Here is an 18,669-nt window from a genome sequence, read left to right as displayed (position 1 = left end):
CGTTTAAAGCTTGCGTATCAACGAGGACGTGGATTTTCGTTCCAGAACGATGGAACTGTAAAAAAAAAAAAGAAAAAAAGAAAAAAAAGAACTGAGCGAATGAAAAATTAATAGGAGGAGACTGGATAATCATCGAATTTCAGCTAAATATAACGTGAAAAAACCTTGAGAGAAGATGTAGGAAATAAGAATGTAAAAAATGTGAAATGAACCGTACGAGCCATTGAATTCGCGATGGTGAATTGCTTGATACGAAAAAGAATTGCTTGACTCGAAAAAGGAAAAAAAAGAAAAAAGAAGGTGTACAGTGTAAACGTTCGACCTCCCACGGTTCGTTTCCGCTTTTACGTAATAGAAACTCGATTTAATAAATTTGCACGTAACCGAGGTAGTGGAGCAACACAGAAACGCGAACGATACCTTCAGTCGTAAGTGCATACGTCGCAATCTAGAGCAGAGATCTTTTTTAACCTAGTTGAACACAACAGAAAACTCCGTACAATTCACGACGATCGAAGTATGTATTTCGCGAAATTTCATTCTTTCCTTCGTGAAAATCGCGACTGAACAATCATACCAAACATTTTTACGCTTACTGCGGACTTCTTTCTCCCAAAATTGTTACACACTGTCGACTGACTCTCAATATTGGTGTTTCAAAGTGTATACAAAGCGTGATTTTCAATTTGCAAGGGAAATTTCAGAAATATCGTTAATTGTTCCGAAGTATACCGATTTCCTTTTGTGATTACCAATTTGCAAAGGGAAACTTCAAACGTGTCTGATGTTTCGCTAGTTTAAAGTGTCAAATAAATTTATTGAAATGTAAAATGAATTTTTCAATTTCAGTGTAAAATATCGATTTCTCTTTCGTGATTTTCAACTCGGAAAGGACTTTCCGAAGAAAAGAATAGTTCGAGAATCACGATTGAACGCGAGATTCCTTCTTTAAAATTCGACGGATCCTCTTCAGATTGCGAGGAATGCAGAGAAAAGGGAAAGGGCAGAGAGTCTCGAGAAGAAAATCGCCAGCTTGTCGCGAGAGAAATAAGGGGATCGTCACCGTAACAGTTTCGAGTAACCGGAAGTTCTCAAGATCCTCGACAGACTTCCGGCAACAGATTATTCACGATCCGCTCTTTTTTTTCTCTCTTTTTTCGGTTCAGTTATCTTTATCTCCCACAGAAAAGAACGATCGGTCCCTTCGAAGTGACCCGATCGAGCTGTATATTATTTCTTTGTTTTTTTTCAAACAACAGGTGTATTAAAGAAGGAAAGGAAAGAAAAAAGAGCGAAGAAACGGTGAATAATGACAAGATGTTGCGAGACAGAGACAGGTAAAGGCACACACGAGACAACGACACACGCACACGAGGCGTATGGAAATTAATAATTGTATCCTGGATGATTGCTATTGTCGATCATTCGCGGGTCGTAATGGTAATGAAAAAAAAATCACGACGACAATTAGCAAACAAAAGTTTAACATTGCCCGTTTGTATACTGAGGAGAAAATTTACACGAGCGAACGAGATAAGCAGAAATAATAGACGACAGGAGTGAAAGAGACAGAGAAATATTATGTGTACATGTGTAATATTTATGTGTAACGTAAGGGCATATAAATATTGTACGTGTACGTGCGTGCGTGCGTGCGTGCGTGCGTGCGTGCGTGCGTGCGTGCGTGCGTGCGTGTGTGTGTGTGTGTGTGTGTGTGTGTGTGTGTGTGTGTGTGTGTGTGTGTGTGAGAGAGAGAGAGAGAGAGCGAAAGAGAGAGCTATTTTGTAGGATGAGTTCGAAGAGTGCGTAAGTGAGCGGCGATTTATTTCTTTTTTTCTTTTTAGTTTTATTTCTCTGACTTGTCCATGAATATATATTCCCATATGTAAGAAAATGTTATAAGAATTACCTATAAAACATGAAAATAAATATCATGTAAACACCGAGGATACATCCGTCTTTTATTCCTCCCTCACGTACGATCCCACGTTTCGTTAGTTCTCTGTTATCCATCCATCTCTTTGCAACGTTCTCGTCCCACGAGAATTTCCACAAGTTTTAAAAGCTTCGATCTGAACTTTTTCAATTTACTCTTTCGAGGTGGGCTGATATACTCTCGGGGTATTATCTTTAATCATCGTTCACGGTTTTCATTAACAAATTAAGTTTGACAAGCGTGTGATAAGTGTGACAAATTTTCAAGAGTGAGCTTATTGATTTTTGTGTTGGTAACTCCTGCAATATTCTTTTCTGGCAAAAAAAAGAAAATGAAGGAAACTGTTGAATCAAAGATGTTCTTTTATTTTTTAAACGTTGTCCATTCTATCTTCTCGTAACGTCTCGCTTTAACAAATTGAGATAAAATTTCTCTGGAGTCGAGAACCGTTTCACATTGAAATACCTTCCATTAAACATCAGAAACGTCTAATTAAAACTAATTAAAAGAAAGAACACTTCCGTTGTATTCCGCAAAAAAAAATCGTAAAGTGAATCGCGTATTCTTGAATTCGTTCATTTTCTTTTTTCCCTTCTTCTTCAGCCGCCTCCAGACCCAAGAAAAATGGCGGACGAGAAAGAAACACGAAAAGAGAAAATCATCGGCGGTGAAACGAGAAACAATCGAGGGTAACCGGCGATGAATAAATTTCCCCTGGCGATTTCCTAAATGCCGGCTTCGGTTCGTAGTTACGCAAGGTCGCCGCAAAGCCTCCAATGCAATCCTGTTGCAATTTCGCCGCTCCGGATTGCTCCAGTTGTGTGTGTTTCGCCGCGGCACGCGTTCCAGGAATTTCCCCTGTTTCAATGCTAGACACCGTTTCGTTAATTTTCGTTTAACCTTCCAATCTGCCCTCCTCCTCCTCCTCCTTCTCCCCCTCCACCGTTTCAATCGAGCCTCGTTCAGCTTTGTCACTGACAGTCTCTCACCAACCGCTCGTTTCTTGCTCGTTTCTTTCGAAGAAATGATTCCGAAGTGGAACGCGGTTTTTAATTGGCTGGCTGATACGATAAAACGATACGTTAGTAACAGAAAGAAGAAGAAAAAAAAAAAAGGAATTACTTTTTACGAAAGAATTTCTTACTATCTGTTTCAGTTTTACTTCAGGATTATTATAAGACGGAGTTTGGACAATTTTTCTGGGGAATTTTAGAATTTTCGCGGGGTAGAATTGTGATTACAATTATCACAGACTGTGGACACTAAGCAAATGTGTATGCATGTATGTGCAAATGCGATATGCAGAACAATATGTTTCGCGTTATGTGTCTACGTTAAAAAAGATATGCGTGCACATACTCATGTTGTGTAAGTACGCGCGAGAAATAAATAAAATAGTTGCATAAATGCAGTCTGATTGTAATATAGTGCTTGAAACAAGAGTTAAATCTTATTATTTATGCACTTTTAAAATTCTGTTGCGACATACAGCTACGATTTCATAAGCGGGATAATATATAATAATAATACTATAATAATTTCTAATAACTTTCACGATTATTTATAAAGCTAATTAATACACAATATACGTGTGTATGAAACAGAGAAATTTCTCAATATGTTTCGTCGAATGCGAACTCTCACACTTTCCAAACGGTTCCTCTTTTCCTCCACTTTCCGTAAGTAAAATGAATTATTTCAAAGAACGCCGGGCGAATGGCGACTTCCGGTTGCGTGGAAGCGTTCGGTCAGAATTTTCGAAGGCGACCACGTTTCACGCGAGCGCTAAATGGTTTCGGCCGTCTCGGTCAGTTGACCCACGGAATGCATTCGAACGCGTTGGTGGCCGCGATCGAAACTCGTAAAATTCACTTTTCACGCTCTCGCATACATTTGCATGAATAACGAATAATCCGACGGCCGGCTGAATTTCGTATGCCTGTGAAACGAACCGGGGGCAACCAGTTCCCTTCGTCTGGCGTTCGCCGCCATACAGACTCATCGTAGATTTCTGTCTCGAAAACGAACAATCAAGTCTCTTTCTTTCCTTCTCAAATAAATTTGAAGATGAAACGATTTATCATTTGTTGTAATTACTTGACGATGTGAAATGAAAAGAGTACTTTAAACAGTACAGGTGAACTTCAAACGCAGTTAGAGCTTGCGTCACGTTCACGTTTATATTTCTATTTAACCCGTTGGTGGACAAATAAATTATATAATTGCAGTCCACTCTGATTTTTCTTACTACTTTGTCATGGTAACATTCTCGTTCACTTTCAAGTAAATGGATCCAACTGACAAGAGTTCCAATTAAACAAAACTCACACAAACGAGGTTCCAATGGAGTAGTTTTAGAAAAATTACAAACTTTCCCTTGTTCAGTATAAATAAAATTACATTAGATGGAAATGCAGATGACTGATCAGAATAAATTAAATTTTGAGATCCTTGAATAGTCTGATGTCTTTTAGATAAAATGTGGATATTTTACAGAAAGTGTCTGCTACTTCACGCGCAATTCTAATGTAAATATGATCACCATTATCCTACGAGAAACGACAATTATTTCACAAAGGATATTTATATATTTAACACAATTTGAAAAGCATCTTCGCTTTGAAAAGCATCTTACAATATTCAAAGTATGGAAAAAAAAAAAAAAGAAGAAACATTTTAAAACAGCGAAGGAGTTTCCAGAATTCGCAACCTCTCTGGAAATCTTTACGATCGTCCGAGAGAGACTTCTCTTCTTAATCCCGGCATTCCACGCGTTTCCAGAACGTTTCATGCCAGTACTTCCTAAACTCACTGCAAGATATTCAAAGCGCTCGAGAGAATAATTCTTTAAAAATTCCAACTTTCTCCCTCGAACTTACTGCACACCGCCTTTTTTTTAATGAGACTGATTTTAATTAAGCCACACGGAACGGTTTCCTTATTTACGAGGCGTTTTGTGAAATCTGTGTCGATACACAGGGTGTGGCAGGATCGAGCTGGAAGTTGGTTTGCGCGAATCGAAAATCTGGAATGAAATTTTCGTCATCTGAAACCTCGTTTCCAAGACTCGCTCGAGTCTCTCTTGCCAAACACGCGCGATTCGATACGAATGGACAGTAATGTAATCTTTTTCGTGAGTAGAAGATGTACGTTAGAACAATCGACGATCTTAGTCTCGTGAAATTCGCTAAATTATGTTTTAGAGTTTATAGAAAAGTAAAAAGAGGAAAAATATATACGTGTATATATACGTTGTTTTTATGTAAATAAAAACACTATGCACTAGATTCATAAAATGAAACTTAATTAATATAATATTAATATAACATAGAATAATTATTAATTAATATGATACTAATATAATATAAAATAATTATTAACTAATATAATATTAATATAACATAAATTAATAGTTAATTTACTCTTGAATTCGTCAAGTTCATTAAATTATTTTTTATATATTTAAATCACTCTTTTTACATACTTAAAAAAAACCTGGTTTCATAAATTGATTTCATAATTTTTTCATTCCACAAATTACATCTGATATAATTTTGATCCCGCATAAAATTTATAACCGTTCTCAGCCTTTACTAATACAAATCTGTACAGAAATTTGATTCCATCTTTCTTTGATCGTCTCTGCGATCCAGAAGATGAATCCAGATGAAAGACAAGAGGAGCGTTTCGTTCACTCGAGCTCGAAACGATACGTAAGTCCTACAAACGAGACGCGCATCTTCTAATTCGCCTGTGCTTCTTCAATTTATCTCCATTACGCAGCCGATCAATTTAATTCATTGCGCTATCCCGTTCATTGACTTCTCAATTCACTGATGCATCGCTTCGAGGGTTTCAAAGTTGCGATTCGCTGCAACGTACATGTAGTTGTACGCAATTCGTAACTCTGGCCAACGCTACAGACTGACCCGATTCTTCATTTTAAATCTGGCGTTCCATAATTTTACGTTGCATTTGCTTCTACGGCCTTCGATCACGAACTATTGTTGCCGAACGATCTTTTCCAACGATGAAAAATTCATTCAGCCACAAATGTATTTAAATATCCCATGAATTTTTCTCTATTCTCTGCTCTTCTCTATTTTATCATCAATTCAAAGAATATAAAAAATTAGTTCGATTCTTTCATCTTTTGTTTTTTTTTACTACGAACTGTAGAATACACTGTCGAATTAACGAATTTGTACACTATTACAATGAAGAGCATAAGTGTGCTAATGAATGTTAGAATTTTTTGAATTTTTATCGTTTAACTCTAATTATTCGACATTTAATAAAATAATAAGGAAAAAATTGTACAAGTTTCAGAGAGTGTTTCACTGTGAAATTTTAAGAGTCTTTAAAATGACTGTGGATTCACTCACAGGAAAGGAAATTTTTAATATTCCTACACATGTCTCTGAGTTTCGAAGACATCTTCGAAAGAAAAGAACCGACGACGAGAAGTTTCAAACTAGAAGCCTCACGCTTTCAAAATGAGACCAAGTTACACGATCGTTATACGATCTTTTCTTTACAAAGTTGTATCAGTTTCAAATTATCGATAATGTTTCGCTGCCGTTGGTTACGTTCCTGTCACTGTAAATGATACCCGGAATTTAATATACTCGGATACTACTAACTAATTAGTACTGTTGGAAGCTGAAAGGATGATATCATTCGAAAATTTCGTAGATAACTTTAAATACGTTACGACGTCCCGACTCGCGCCATTCTATTCAGCGGTGCAACGTGACGAGCTGAGTAGCTAAATAAACCAATAAAACAGTTTCACGATCTCCGCGTAACCGCTTACTACATCCGCGAAAGAGATCCGAGGAAAAATCGCCATTGATCCCGGTCAGTGGAACGTGGGCGTCGGCTCGGAACACGTCGCGAAACAAAAGGCAACGACAAGTGCACGCGTTGGAGGGAATTAGCGGTCGTTGCAACGTTGCGTAAATATCGCGGCCGATCGACGATCAGAGGGAAGAACGTGTTCCCCTCCTGCGTGTAGAGTGCGACGGTACGACGACGTACGATCGGCAAGACGAAAGGATCAATCGGGGGCCAGAGGTAGCTGGCCGACCTGGTACCGGATCCAACGATATTTTTCTGCGATAAAACGGCGTCGAAGGTGAAGGCGATCGAAACTGCCGCTCGTGTTTACAAGCTGGAAACTGACGCACGCATCCGCGAGGAAAGCGCGGACGAGGCCGCGGCAAACAGATCCGGCATTCCTGGATTTGACCACCTCCGGGATTTGCGATCGTGACGCGCGACGCGCGACTGGTTTTACTGACGAGAGTCGGAGGCGGAGGTCGCACCGAGAGTTTTCGGTTTGCTCAAGGCTAATGCTGACAATCAAACTCGTAACCCTTCGGTGGCGTTGAAGAGGCTCGAGACAGATTCTCGAAGCTTTGCTTGACGCAATTATTTGAACGAGAACCACAGTATACGTCCAGTTAATCTCGGGAGTACGTCCGTCTGGATGGAATCTCTGTCAATCGTGTGTCAGGCACAGCGTGAAATATTTTTTTTTTTTTTCAAATAGCCTAATAATTTTCAATTGAAATAATTTCTCAACTAAACTAATAAACTAACGGGACATGTACGTATTATATATTAAATGTTAACATGTTACATGTTATATGATGATGTACTGATGTACTGTAATTTATATATACTTATATGTAATTTATATAATGTATACACAGGATACAGGCCAAAAATCATTTCTACTAAAACAAATCTTAATCTCTTCGTAACTTTTTATTATTTATTTTTCATTTGAGAGGAATAGTTTTTAAAGCATAATGAAGAAATCATGTTTGAACTTGAGTTTAATTTAAAATCAATAAAATTAGTTTTATTTAAAAAAAAATAGATGAGAAGAAATTTTTGGCATATATATATATATATATATATATATTATTTGGCATATATATATACCATATATTGTATGTTAATATAATGAACATATTATATATTTAATTAATATATTAATATTAAATTATTATTACTATTAGTAAATATATTAATTATAATATAGTGAACATATTATACATGTATTAAATGAGAGAATTCGTTAGAATAGAAATAAATGAAAGAAAATGAAAGTATAGCATGGACGTTGATCGACCTCGAGTGATCGAAACTTGTGGTTCCTGTTATTATCGATCGTAAGATACGGATTCGATCTCAATGTGAATAAAGTACGATTTTCGGCGACCTTGACTCGGTTATTGGAACACGCGAGTCCATTCACTGAACTCGACTACCTTCGTTGACTGATACGATTCGTCGAGTTTCGTTTCAAAGAAATATTACAACGATTCGAATTTCTTTCGTTGCTGACGTCGCTTATTTGCTTTTTCTTCTTTTTAAATGCATCACCTTTTCCATTTTTATCCATTTTACGCTTCATTTGCATAAAGACGATTACCGTAAATTTTACACGTTACACGAAGAAAATTATTCCCATTCGCGCCGAGTTGTAGGATCATGTCAAAATTTCGCTCAATAAAATCAGTGTTTAATTGACAATCATCGACAAGTTTCGAGAGATCTTTCGAGAGCATGGCCTTTTTGTTGGTCATGAGAACCAGACTTCCTTGTCTTCCACCAATGAGATGAAAAATAATCGCCAATTATTTCGGAAACACCATGTCAAAGAACAAACGTGTCTTGCTCCAGTTGTTTAAAATCACTTTTCAACATTGTCTCGATCTGGTATCGATTTGTAAAAATCAAAAATAATTAACTTTGTCCAATCTTGATAAATTCATCTTCAATATCCCATCCCATTACCTTATTCTTTTGTTCAATCCTGTCTCACTTCCATCAAACTTTGGGCAAAATATCGAATGACATTCGTCGATAAAGTAACTTTTTCTTCAAAGTTAATTTCAAAAAATCAGTTACTTACAAAACAGTTACTTCTGCGAGCACTTTTTTTTTCTTTTTTAACAAAACAGAAGCACGACGAAGGCCATTCTAGTCGGCTGAAAAAATTTAAATCCGTTTAGACTTTCTCGTCATTCCTCCTCTGTCATTCATCTTATTTCTTTCGATTAAGACTCTCTCTTTAAACTTCTCGTGTCCTTTGTCACTCCTCAAAGAAAATCATTGCCGCTTCCTTGTTTTATTTTCCAGTCGGTTCTCAAGGCGACGGTTCCTTAGCGAAGTTGTTCTCGCTGACAGCCGAGATTAATCAAGTTTAATAGGTTAAAGTCGCGTTCATTGTTCGCCGTTTCGCCCGGCGGCAAACGCGGCCGAAATAATAAAGCGACGCGGGCATGATTCCGCATATGATACTTGTAACGAAGGTATTCTCACGAATTTTTAACGAGTTTTAAAAAGTTATCTTTCATTTTCAACTGCCAACACAAAGCTCAGAAGACTCTACGTGATAACGTTCCCTTCGAGAAACAAATTTTTTTTCTTCCTTTCAAAACTTTTGCGCACGATATTTCGTAAATAATGACTTTCTGATTAAAATTTAACATGTGTTAAAATTATTTTCGAATAAAATATGTTCTAACGTATGAAAAAAATGTGGAACATCGTTCTGTCATTTTCGTATAAAAATTCGGATATTTTTGTTGCTGCAGTTAATTTAATCGGGGGACCAGAGAATAATTGATTTGCAATTCAAAAATCAGTTACTAAAATTCTCGTGTATCCCTCAAACGTAACTTCGATCTTTTCGAATAAACTACTTTCGTACTGTAATGAATTCAATCTTTTCAAATAGACGTTTGTAATTTTTAATGAATTCCTTTGAATTCTCGGAAATAGAAAAAAAAAAATCTAGTTCATAATCCTTCGATCGAATCTCACAATCATTTTACGACACTCCAAGCTCTAACACGTTCGAACTTACGAGAAACTCTATAAAGTCCATCGTCTCGCAGACACCGTGGAGAACGTCTAATGTCATGGAATATTCAGAGTGTTTCCAAACTGCGTGGGACTGAATTGTCCGTAAATTTCGCGTGTCGCGTGTCTCACTTCGGAGACTACCACAACATCGCATCGATCGACCGACGACCAAACCTGTTGCACGATCGCTAATAGATTCGTAACTACGACGTTCTTTTTTTTTTCGAAGCAAGAGAATTTGCTCGCGTAATATTCGTAATTTTACATAGCAAATAGAAACACTTTTTGTTGAGTGACGAACATATCCAGTAAGAGTAATGAAAACGAGAGACAGACGAGATTTCACGAAGCTTTTAGTTTAATAATCGATCGTGACATTGTGCGATTCTCATCAGATTAGCGGCCACTTTTACGTAGTGAAAATTACGATTTGATTCAATATTTCATTATTCAATATTCATTATTCTAATATTTATTACGTAATATTTATTACGATAAAATTACGATTTGATTCAATATTCAATATTCTAATATTTATTACGATAAAATTACAATTTGATTCAATATTTATTATTCGATATTCAATATTCTAATATTTATTACGATAAAATTACAATTTGATTCAATATTTATTATTCAATATTCAATATTCTAATATTTATTACCTATAATTTCGATATTTGAAGCATGAATACATGATATTATTCCAATACTTAGTATTTAATATTTTTAAATATTTTCACTTAAGGTTTGCACTTTGAATTAACCCTTTCTTTGCAAGTCATATTCACCTTTCTGCAGTATAAATTAATGCTCTCAAAGATCATATTCACCTTTTTGAAAATCAGATTTATGTTATTGCAAATCAAATTTATCTTGTGGGCTCAAAAGTGAGGTAATACAACCACCACATTCAATGATGAAACCCCATTGAAGAAATTATTTTCAAAAATTAAATTCTGCGCAAGAAATATTTTGACTAACTCTTCAAACCATAAACACTTATAATTAGTAAATGGTATCAATCATTCTGTTGCAACTATCGCTTCTACAGATTGTCATAATTATTACATACATACATGAATATACTCCACGCAGTGATAGATAAATATATATATATATATCTATGTAAATAAATCTGTAAAATATGTATGTATATACGTACTTTTAATTCAAATAAATACTTTCTGTTAATTTTATATCATTCTGTGTTACTTTTTCCTTGACCATTGTCACGCACCATGCAGTAAAATTTCTATTTCAGAATAACAACTTTTGCATTGAACTTTATTTTTATTACAGTTAGGAAAAACAATTCGTTGAAAAACTTGATTTGCAAAAAGGGACGAGTACGATCCGCAAAAGGATTAATTTATAACACAGAAAATGCGAATACAATCTGCAAAAAGATTTATTTCGACGCTTCGAATTTCCCACGAGGAAAACGTGCGACGCTTACAAAAAATCCTCCAGCAAGATTTCTCAGATACTTTCACGCTACCGTTTCACGATAAATCAACGAAAAAAAAAAAAAATTCATCTTCCGCCGGTGAGTCCTCTTGGTGAAGAGAAGATTAATGGGAGGTTGGAAGATCGGCCGGCCGATGGAAGTCAACCTGATAGAGACGACTACCGACTCTTGAATAATTTCCTCGGCTCGCAATGGGAAGAGGAGGATCGTGATAATCGGTACGTTGAACCGCGCCGGTGTCTTCCTTTTAGGAAACTTGTAAATCCTGTATCAAATGCGTCGCGTCGTCCACGAACAACGAGATCGAGAACCATCGCGGCTCGATCCGCGATCCTATTTCAACAGTAATCAATTTGAATATTTATCGGGAGTAAATATTTATCGTGTACCAGAAAATTCACAAGCAAGAAGATCGGATTAATCGTAATTCAACCGTGTGGAAATGCCTCGAATTCTTTGAGTGTGTATATAATGATATTTTATTGTTTCGATAATAAGAAGTTCAGTGTCGATAATTTTTCATTTAAGAGCGAAAAACAATTTGTATCTAACATAGTGATGAGTAATAAAAACCACAGTGATAAAAACGTTGTACAAAACGTTTTACATTCACAGTGATAAATACCACAGTAATAAAAACATTGTACATATTTTGCATTCATTCTACCTGAAAATACTCAATAGAGTGTTATCTACGTTGAAATGTCATATGTGCTTCCTTTGCTCATCGATGTATCCGAAGAATTTGAGAATGGACTTTCGATTGAATGTTATAATATTCAACAGGCGAAACGATCTTCGTTCGTCTCTTCTAAATTACATCCGCAGGAACGCGAAGTTTGCATAAACGTTGCACGACGTGATAATAATTGAATCCGCCGGCGAACGGCGAATCCTTTTCGCGTGATAAAAGCTAAAGTTGAAAAGAAAATAATTAAAACTTGAACGAAGCGATGGACACAATGGTATCACGGGTGAACCTTTACCAGTGAAAAAGCACGCTTGTGTTTCACACCCACGACACCGCCACTTTTTTTTCCTTTCTTTTTTGGTTGTCGTTATCGCGTCGCCTTTGGAACCTAATACTCCCACGTGTCCACCGCTTTTTCTTTTTTTTTTTCTTTTTTTTTTTGCACGTCTACCCACGAGGAAACGCGTAGGTGAGAGTCCGTGGTGCAAGCGATAACAAACGATATTATTGCCACGGCCGTTTCATTTTATAATAATCGGGGAGGTACGAGCGCGACGTGCCCGGCAGCTCCCTCGTAAATTTCGTTTTGTCTCGTTTCCATGAAACGAAATGACGGGGAGAAGCTCCGCGGCAACAGATAAAATAGAACGCCGTCTACGCTTTCCGTATTTCGCAACATTTCCGATTTAGGATTTCCGAATTGACGAGAAAATTTAAAGGTGGGGAGAAAAAACACGCAACGTCGCAAAAAAAGATATAAGTATGTATATTTTCGATGATATTCTGACTTTAAATATCGCGTTCTGATTAAACTGAAAGATTTTCATACGATTGTAATTGAATTGTAAGGAGAATATAAATATGTCTTTACAAACGCGTTTGTGCCGTGCGGCTGATTGACGAGGTATTAAATTTTAAAATTGCTCCTTTAGCAAAAATGGAAAATGTAGTTCGTTTGTATGAAACGTAATATTCGCAAACGTTTTTTTTTTAACGTCTCGATACAATTTTCTAATTGAAATCGTTCCATAGTAATATTTTATCGCGCTTTTCCAGATGTTTCTAATTATTGTTCCGTTTCATTTCTGACATAATGTAGAAAATAATAAAATAATATTTCCAATGTTCCACGTCACGTGAAACGTGCTTTGTACGAAAGGAGAGGAAAATCGTTCGACAAGCGGCGGATCGATCGGATAGCCTGTTAGAAACGGTCATCCAAAGTCTCCAAAATGTCCTCAGACCTAGAGCGAGGCGCCTCGAGCCACGTAACAGCCTACATTTTATATCTCGGCACTTTTACTTCGCGACTGTTCGCACACGGTTCGGCCTTGCTGCGACCTGAATACCTCGGTTCGCCATCGTTGGAATCCTTCGTGTTGCTGCTCGATTTCGATGGATTAGTAGAGTGGTACCTCTTCCGCGATGGAGCAATGACAAAATTAAAAATTCTTAATTTAGAAACTTCGTTCATGTTCAAAAGAAACAGAGACGAAAAAGAAAAGATTAAAATTTATGTTTTAAAATATAATATAACATATTATGTATAATATATTATGTATATAGAAAAAATGTAAAAAGAAAAGATTAAAATTTATGTTTAAAATATAATATAATATACATAATATATTATAATAATATAATATGTTATAAATATTGTTAATATATTATTATTAATATAATATACATAATATATAATATGTTATAAATAAATATAAAATTTATGTTTTGTAAATATATATTTAAAAGTTATGACAGTAAGAGGATTTTTGTGCGAAACGTTCCGACGAACCAATTACTATTAGAGATGTGCAAGAATCCGGAAATGTGTCAAAAACTACGTATCACGAGTAGGCTGCCGATTTTTACGTGAGTTTTTAATCTGTATTTAATCAAGTATATAAAATATCCGAAACGAAGCGTACATTGTAACATTTGATATTTTTTTGAATCACTTTGACAAAAAATATGAAATTTTATCAACTTTCATAAACATCACTGAATTATTACCACCAGTGAAATCCATTGACGCACATACATCATAAAATAATAATCCCGTCTTTATGAAAAATGGAACATTAACGTGATATTACGTGTACGAAGAATTTCCACAAGCCAATTATTTTTTTTTCTTAAAACTACGCAATCTATTTGAATTTATCGCGTGTACATTTGTTTCGTCAATTTCACGTCTTCGCATCGATCGTTATATATATATATGTTGCTCCTTATTAAACCTAATTATTACAGCGCCACCCACATTGCAATTTATTTTACAAAGTAATTTATATCGCGATGCAACTGGCTCGTATCGGAATGTAATTATATAAGGTATGCATCAACATTATTATGCGAAACGTTTGATCGAGCTTTGCATACCACGATTAATTTCGATAATGAGAATTTCGCTGCACAGAAACAGTTCGTACAGATAGCCTCGAATGTAACATTTAGTACGTGAAATTCAACGATGCCGAGGCTTCATTCAAAATATCAAGCTTTCAAACTTGACGAAACGCGGTAAATCGACAACGCTTTTATTGCCAGATTTGTTTCGGTCTCGGTTTGCAAGATGAAAAACACTTTGAAAAAAACACTTGAAAAATATCTACTTGGTATTACCGTGAAAAATACGACAGGATCATTGTAAATTGTTGAAATTTTCATTGTTTACATTCGCAAGATGACAAACGATAATTAAAATTCAGATGAAATATTATTTCTGGATTCGTTCATTTGGAACGAAAGGCAAATGATTAAACATATTCCAGTAATTTATCCAAATTCTTTAAAAAAATTACTAAGATCAACGATACCAAGACCAAAAAGAAAGAGAAACGCCAAATCCAACGTCTTTTATTCCATTTAAGAGAATAGAGTATAAATACAAAACTTTTTCCCTACGATGTTCTTCTTATCAAAAGAAATCCCGATCGATCATCGATCACCAGCCAGGAAACAAGTGAAAGACACCGCGATAATTTCTCAAAAGCAAAGCAAACGCGGTCGAATCCTCTGCGAGAGTAACGCTTTCAATTTCCCGCGCTCGTAAAGCTGGCGAATCTCGACGACGAGGAGAAGAGCCTCCCGTGGAGACGTTCCAGAAGAAAACGTTCTTCGAGAATTCATTTCCTGAACAGTGAAGCTGCAGACTGGAGCCCGTTAAGAGCAGAGCGTATCCAGCTGCTTGCTCTCGGTATAATACACATAAACAGTACGCGCGGCTTGCATTCTATTCCGGAAAAGCGAGGTCCTTGAACTCGATTCCAACTCGGCTGCATCTCGCCAGGCTACCTGACCACGGCGCGGCTGATTGCGAGTCTCGTCCTTTATCCGTTCCTTTATCCCTACGGCTGTGTGCAAAGCACACAGTACGCACACGTACGCACGGCTGATATAAACAGGGTGTGGCCGAGCATCGCGGACAGAAACGGATTTTTCACGGAAACTTCGGCAACCAGAGGACGTTCCATTTGCATGATATTGAATTTTCGCCGATCAATCGCTTGCGATCGCAAGACTTCAAGACTCCAGACTCCAGATTTAGTTGGCATTTTTTTTTTTTCTTTCTTCTTCTTTTTTTTTGTTAATTTAATACGTAATGAAAAATAAATAAAGATAAATCTTTTTTTCTTGGTTAATTTGATACGTAATGACGCGCCAAGTTTTGACCGTTTTTTAGCGAACTGTGTGATTATTATACAGATCAATTCCAAAATTTAAATTTCATTTTATCTTGGAGTTTGTCGTCACGTGAATGATGAACAAACTGATGGAAACGAAATACCTAGTATTTTTTTTTTTTTTTTTTTCAAACGAAATTGATCGTTTTTTGTTCTTCTTGAAAGCTAGCAAAAGTATTTGAATATTCTTTTACAAACACGTGCTACGCGAAAGTTGTTTGAAACGTCACTGCGAGTGAAATGGATCTTCAATTTCGAATTTTCAAATTGGCAAATTTTTTATTTCTAACGGGGAGAGAGGGATACCTAAGAGAAAAGCAAAAGTGGAAAGCTCAATAGCGATGGGATAAATAAATGTACGTATCTTCTACGCCATCCCATCGAACCAGTTTTCGCTCATATTCTTGTCGACCCATCGAACAAGGAAGCGAGAAACTTTTTAAGGGTCACGCGTGACTTGTGCAACTCATACAAAATTCGTGGTGACACACGATCCTCCGAGATCTGAACGGGGTTTACAACTGCGGTCGATACACGATATTCGAACCTCCGAACTGGGACGACCGAATGTTTTTCATGCATGTATATTTTCTATCATTGTTACGTAACTAGCTGCAGTCACGCAGGCGTTAATCCTTATTTATGTCTTACAAATGATTTTATAAATGATAATTATCCGATGCAAACTACCGCCATTCGGAATTCCTCGGCAACACTTCGTTAGATACTAAATTCCTCGCGAAATTATCTCTCACAAATTGCTCAATAAATTGCAATTACGATTCTACATATCCTGGCCAGATTTGAAATGTTGGAATTTGAAATATTCGATTCGAAGTGACTCTGGAAATTGATCGGTCATTTAAAATCCTCGAATCGACGATCGATACTTCGCTCTGAAATATTCGTAAATATTTAGATATTGCAAATGACCGATCGATTTCCAAAATGACAACTATCCAGAAAAGAATTCACAAAACTCACTAACAGCAAACTCACTAACTGTTCATGTTTTTCACTGTTTCGTCAAATTCAATTCGCTCCAAAACGCTCTGCCCGCGAGTTCCGCGAAACTTTCTAGAAATTCTTGCGCGTGCAATTTCGTGGATAACAACCAAATTCAATTATCCTTGATTTCACGGGATTGCGCGGCGCGTTGGAACGCGATGCGAGTTTCAGAAATATATTCGTGCCCGATTGTTTCAGATCGATGCTTCCTGACAGCCGAGAGGGGAACACTTAAGGTAATCTTGGGGACCGACCGTTTTTCGTTGGAACAGCGAGGTGGATTAACGGCGTGCACGAGCGTCGTCCCGGACAACGGTTCGCCGGTAATCACGTGAAATTATGCAATGGTTTATGCGCGTTTTCGTCGACGAGAACGAGTCGCGGAAGATGTTTCAGATGTTAACGCGCGATTCTCCCAACGTTTTCACCGCGGGCTCCGCGAGATTGGCGATAAATTTCCGCGCGCGTGTATAATACAATGACTCGCGATAGTATGGAATATATACGAGACCTCTCGTATAAATATATCTGTACATCTCACGCGAAAAACATATATATATATATATATAATAAATATATATTATAAATATTATAAACATAATAAATATATATTGTAAATATTATAAACATAATAAATATATATTATATATATTATAAACATAATAAATATATATTATAAATATTATAAACATAATAAACATATATTATAAATATTATAAACATAATAAATATATATTATAAATATTATAAACATAATAAATATATATTATAAATATTATAAATATAACAAATATATATTATAAATATTATAAATATAACAAATATATAAATACATATATCGTAAATAAATATATAGTATAAATAACAATAACGCGCGAAACAGTCAGATCCTAGTACGACATTTTTGATTTCAGTCAGTGATGTGTTTTTTCCTTATATTTGCAAATTTTTGTCCTCTTATCATAACGAGCTTTTCCGCTCCACATTTGTGAAATCTCCATAGCGATTGCCGGATCTGTTCTGGCGAACAAAGCTCCATCGAGTTTGACGAGGAAGTGGACACCGATGGATGCTCGTTGGCTCTCAAACTGACTTATTCAAAATGTCACGTTGCATAAGATTCGAATTGCACCATAGTCGCGAGAATTTTTCTAAAGTTTCTCTCTTTTCGTTCGAGCTGGGTGGAAATCGAACCTGACCGAACCGATCCGCCCTTAAGTTGGTTCGACTCGTTCGGACTTAATCTAAACCTGGTTTTAGCTTGCTGCGACTTCCCTTTAGTTTAAAATTTCGCGAAGAATATCGCTGAAGCTCGCAAAAATTCTTTGGAGAGAGAAATGATATTTTATACGTATTGTGTTGCATAATACAACGAGCAAAACATCTCCAGATTTCACTTTTTTTCAATTACTTTCGCTAAAAATATGAATCCACTTCCGAGGCGTACAATATTTATGGAACGCGGGAGAATTATCGACAGAGATAGATATTACGACGCGAGAAAGGAAAAATAACACGACACGATCGTGAACAGTCGTGGCATTCCGATCGATTCGTTCGAAGCCACGTTATGTACACTTAATACTTCATGGAAGCAAATAAACGCCTTTCCGAAAAGCAACTGCATTCCAACAACCATCGAAGATTCAAGTTAAACCAGTGAAGGCGAAGCACATTACTATATGTATAATATCAATGTAACATTCGGTAATGAATAATAATTTGTACGCGAATATCGCGTGTTATTTCGCTACTCGTGGTCTCGGGCCAATAATTCCAATAATTAGTTAATCGACTGGAGTTAATAACCAGGAATAAATTCGCCGACGGCGATTCGCGCGTCGACGATAATATCGAATCGCATTGTCGAGAGAAATACTTCCAGAATTTTTGGCGTGATTAAATTAATCAACGATAATTCATGATAACAGAATACATCGAGTCTGAATACTATTTGCTACAATAACAATTAGAGCTGGAAATCGAGAAACTCGGT

At 36.4% G+C, this 18,669-nt stretch overlaps 1 long non-coding RNA gene across 1 annotated transcript; it reads right to left on the bottom strand.

Annotated features, from left to right (window-relative positions):
* Nucleotides 1–3,631: 3,631 nt before the first annotated feature.
* On the bottom strand, nucleotides 3,632–18,439 carry LOC122538075. Its single transcript, XR_006308780.1, has 3 exons — nucleotides 18,428–18,439; nucleotides 9,655–9,656; nucleotides 3,632–3,947 (listed from the first exon to the last, which is right to left on the bottom strand). It is a non-coding gene; the product is annotated as an uncharacterized LOC122538075 (long non-coding RNA).
* Between the last annotated feature and the right edge of the window lie 230 nt (nucleotides 18,440–18,669).

The sequence above is a fragment of the Frieseomelitta varia genome, unplaced genomic scaffold (assembly GCF_011392965.1).
Source record: "Frieseomelitta varia isolate USP_RPSP 00005682 unplaced genomic scaffold, Fvar_1.2 scaffold_956, whole genome shotgun sequence".
In the NCBI taxonomy this organism is placed as follows: Eukaryota; Metazoa; Arthropoda; class Insecta; order Hymenoptera; family Apidae; genus Frieseomelitta; species Frieseomelitta varia.
This window is presented reverse-complemented; position numbering and strand designations above follow the sequence as displayed.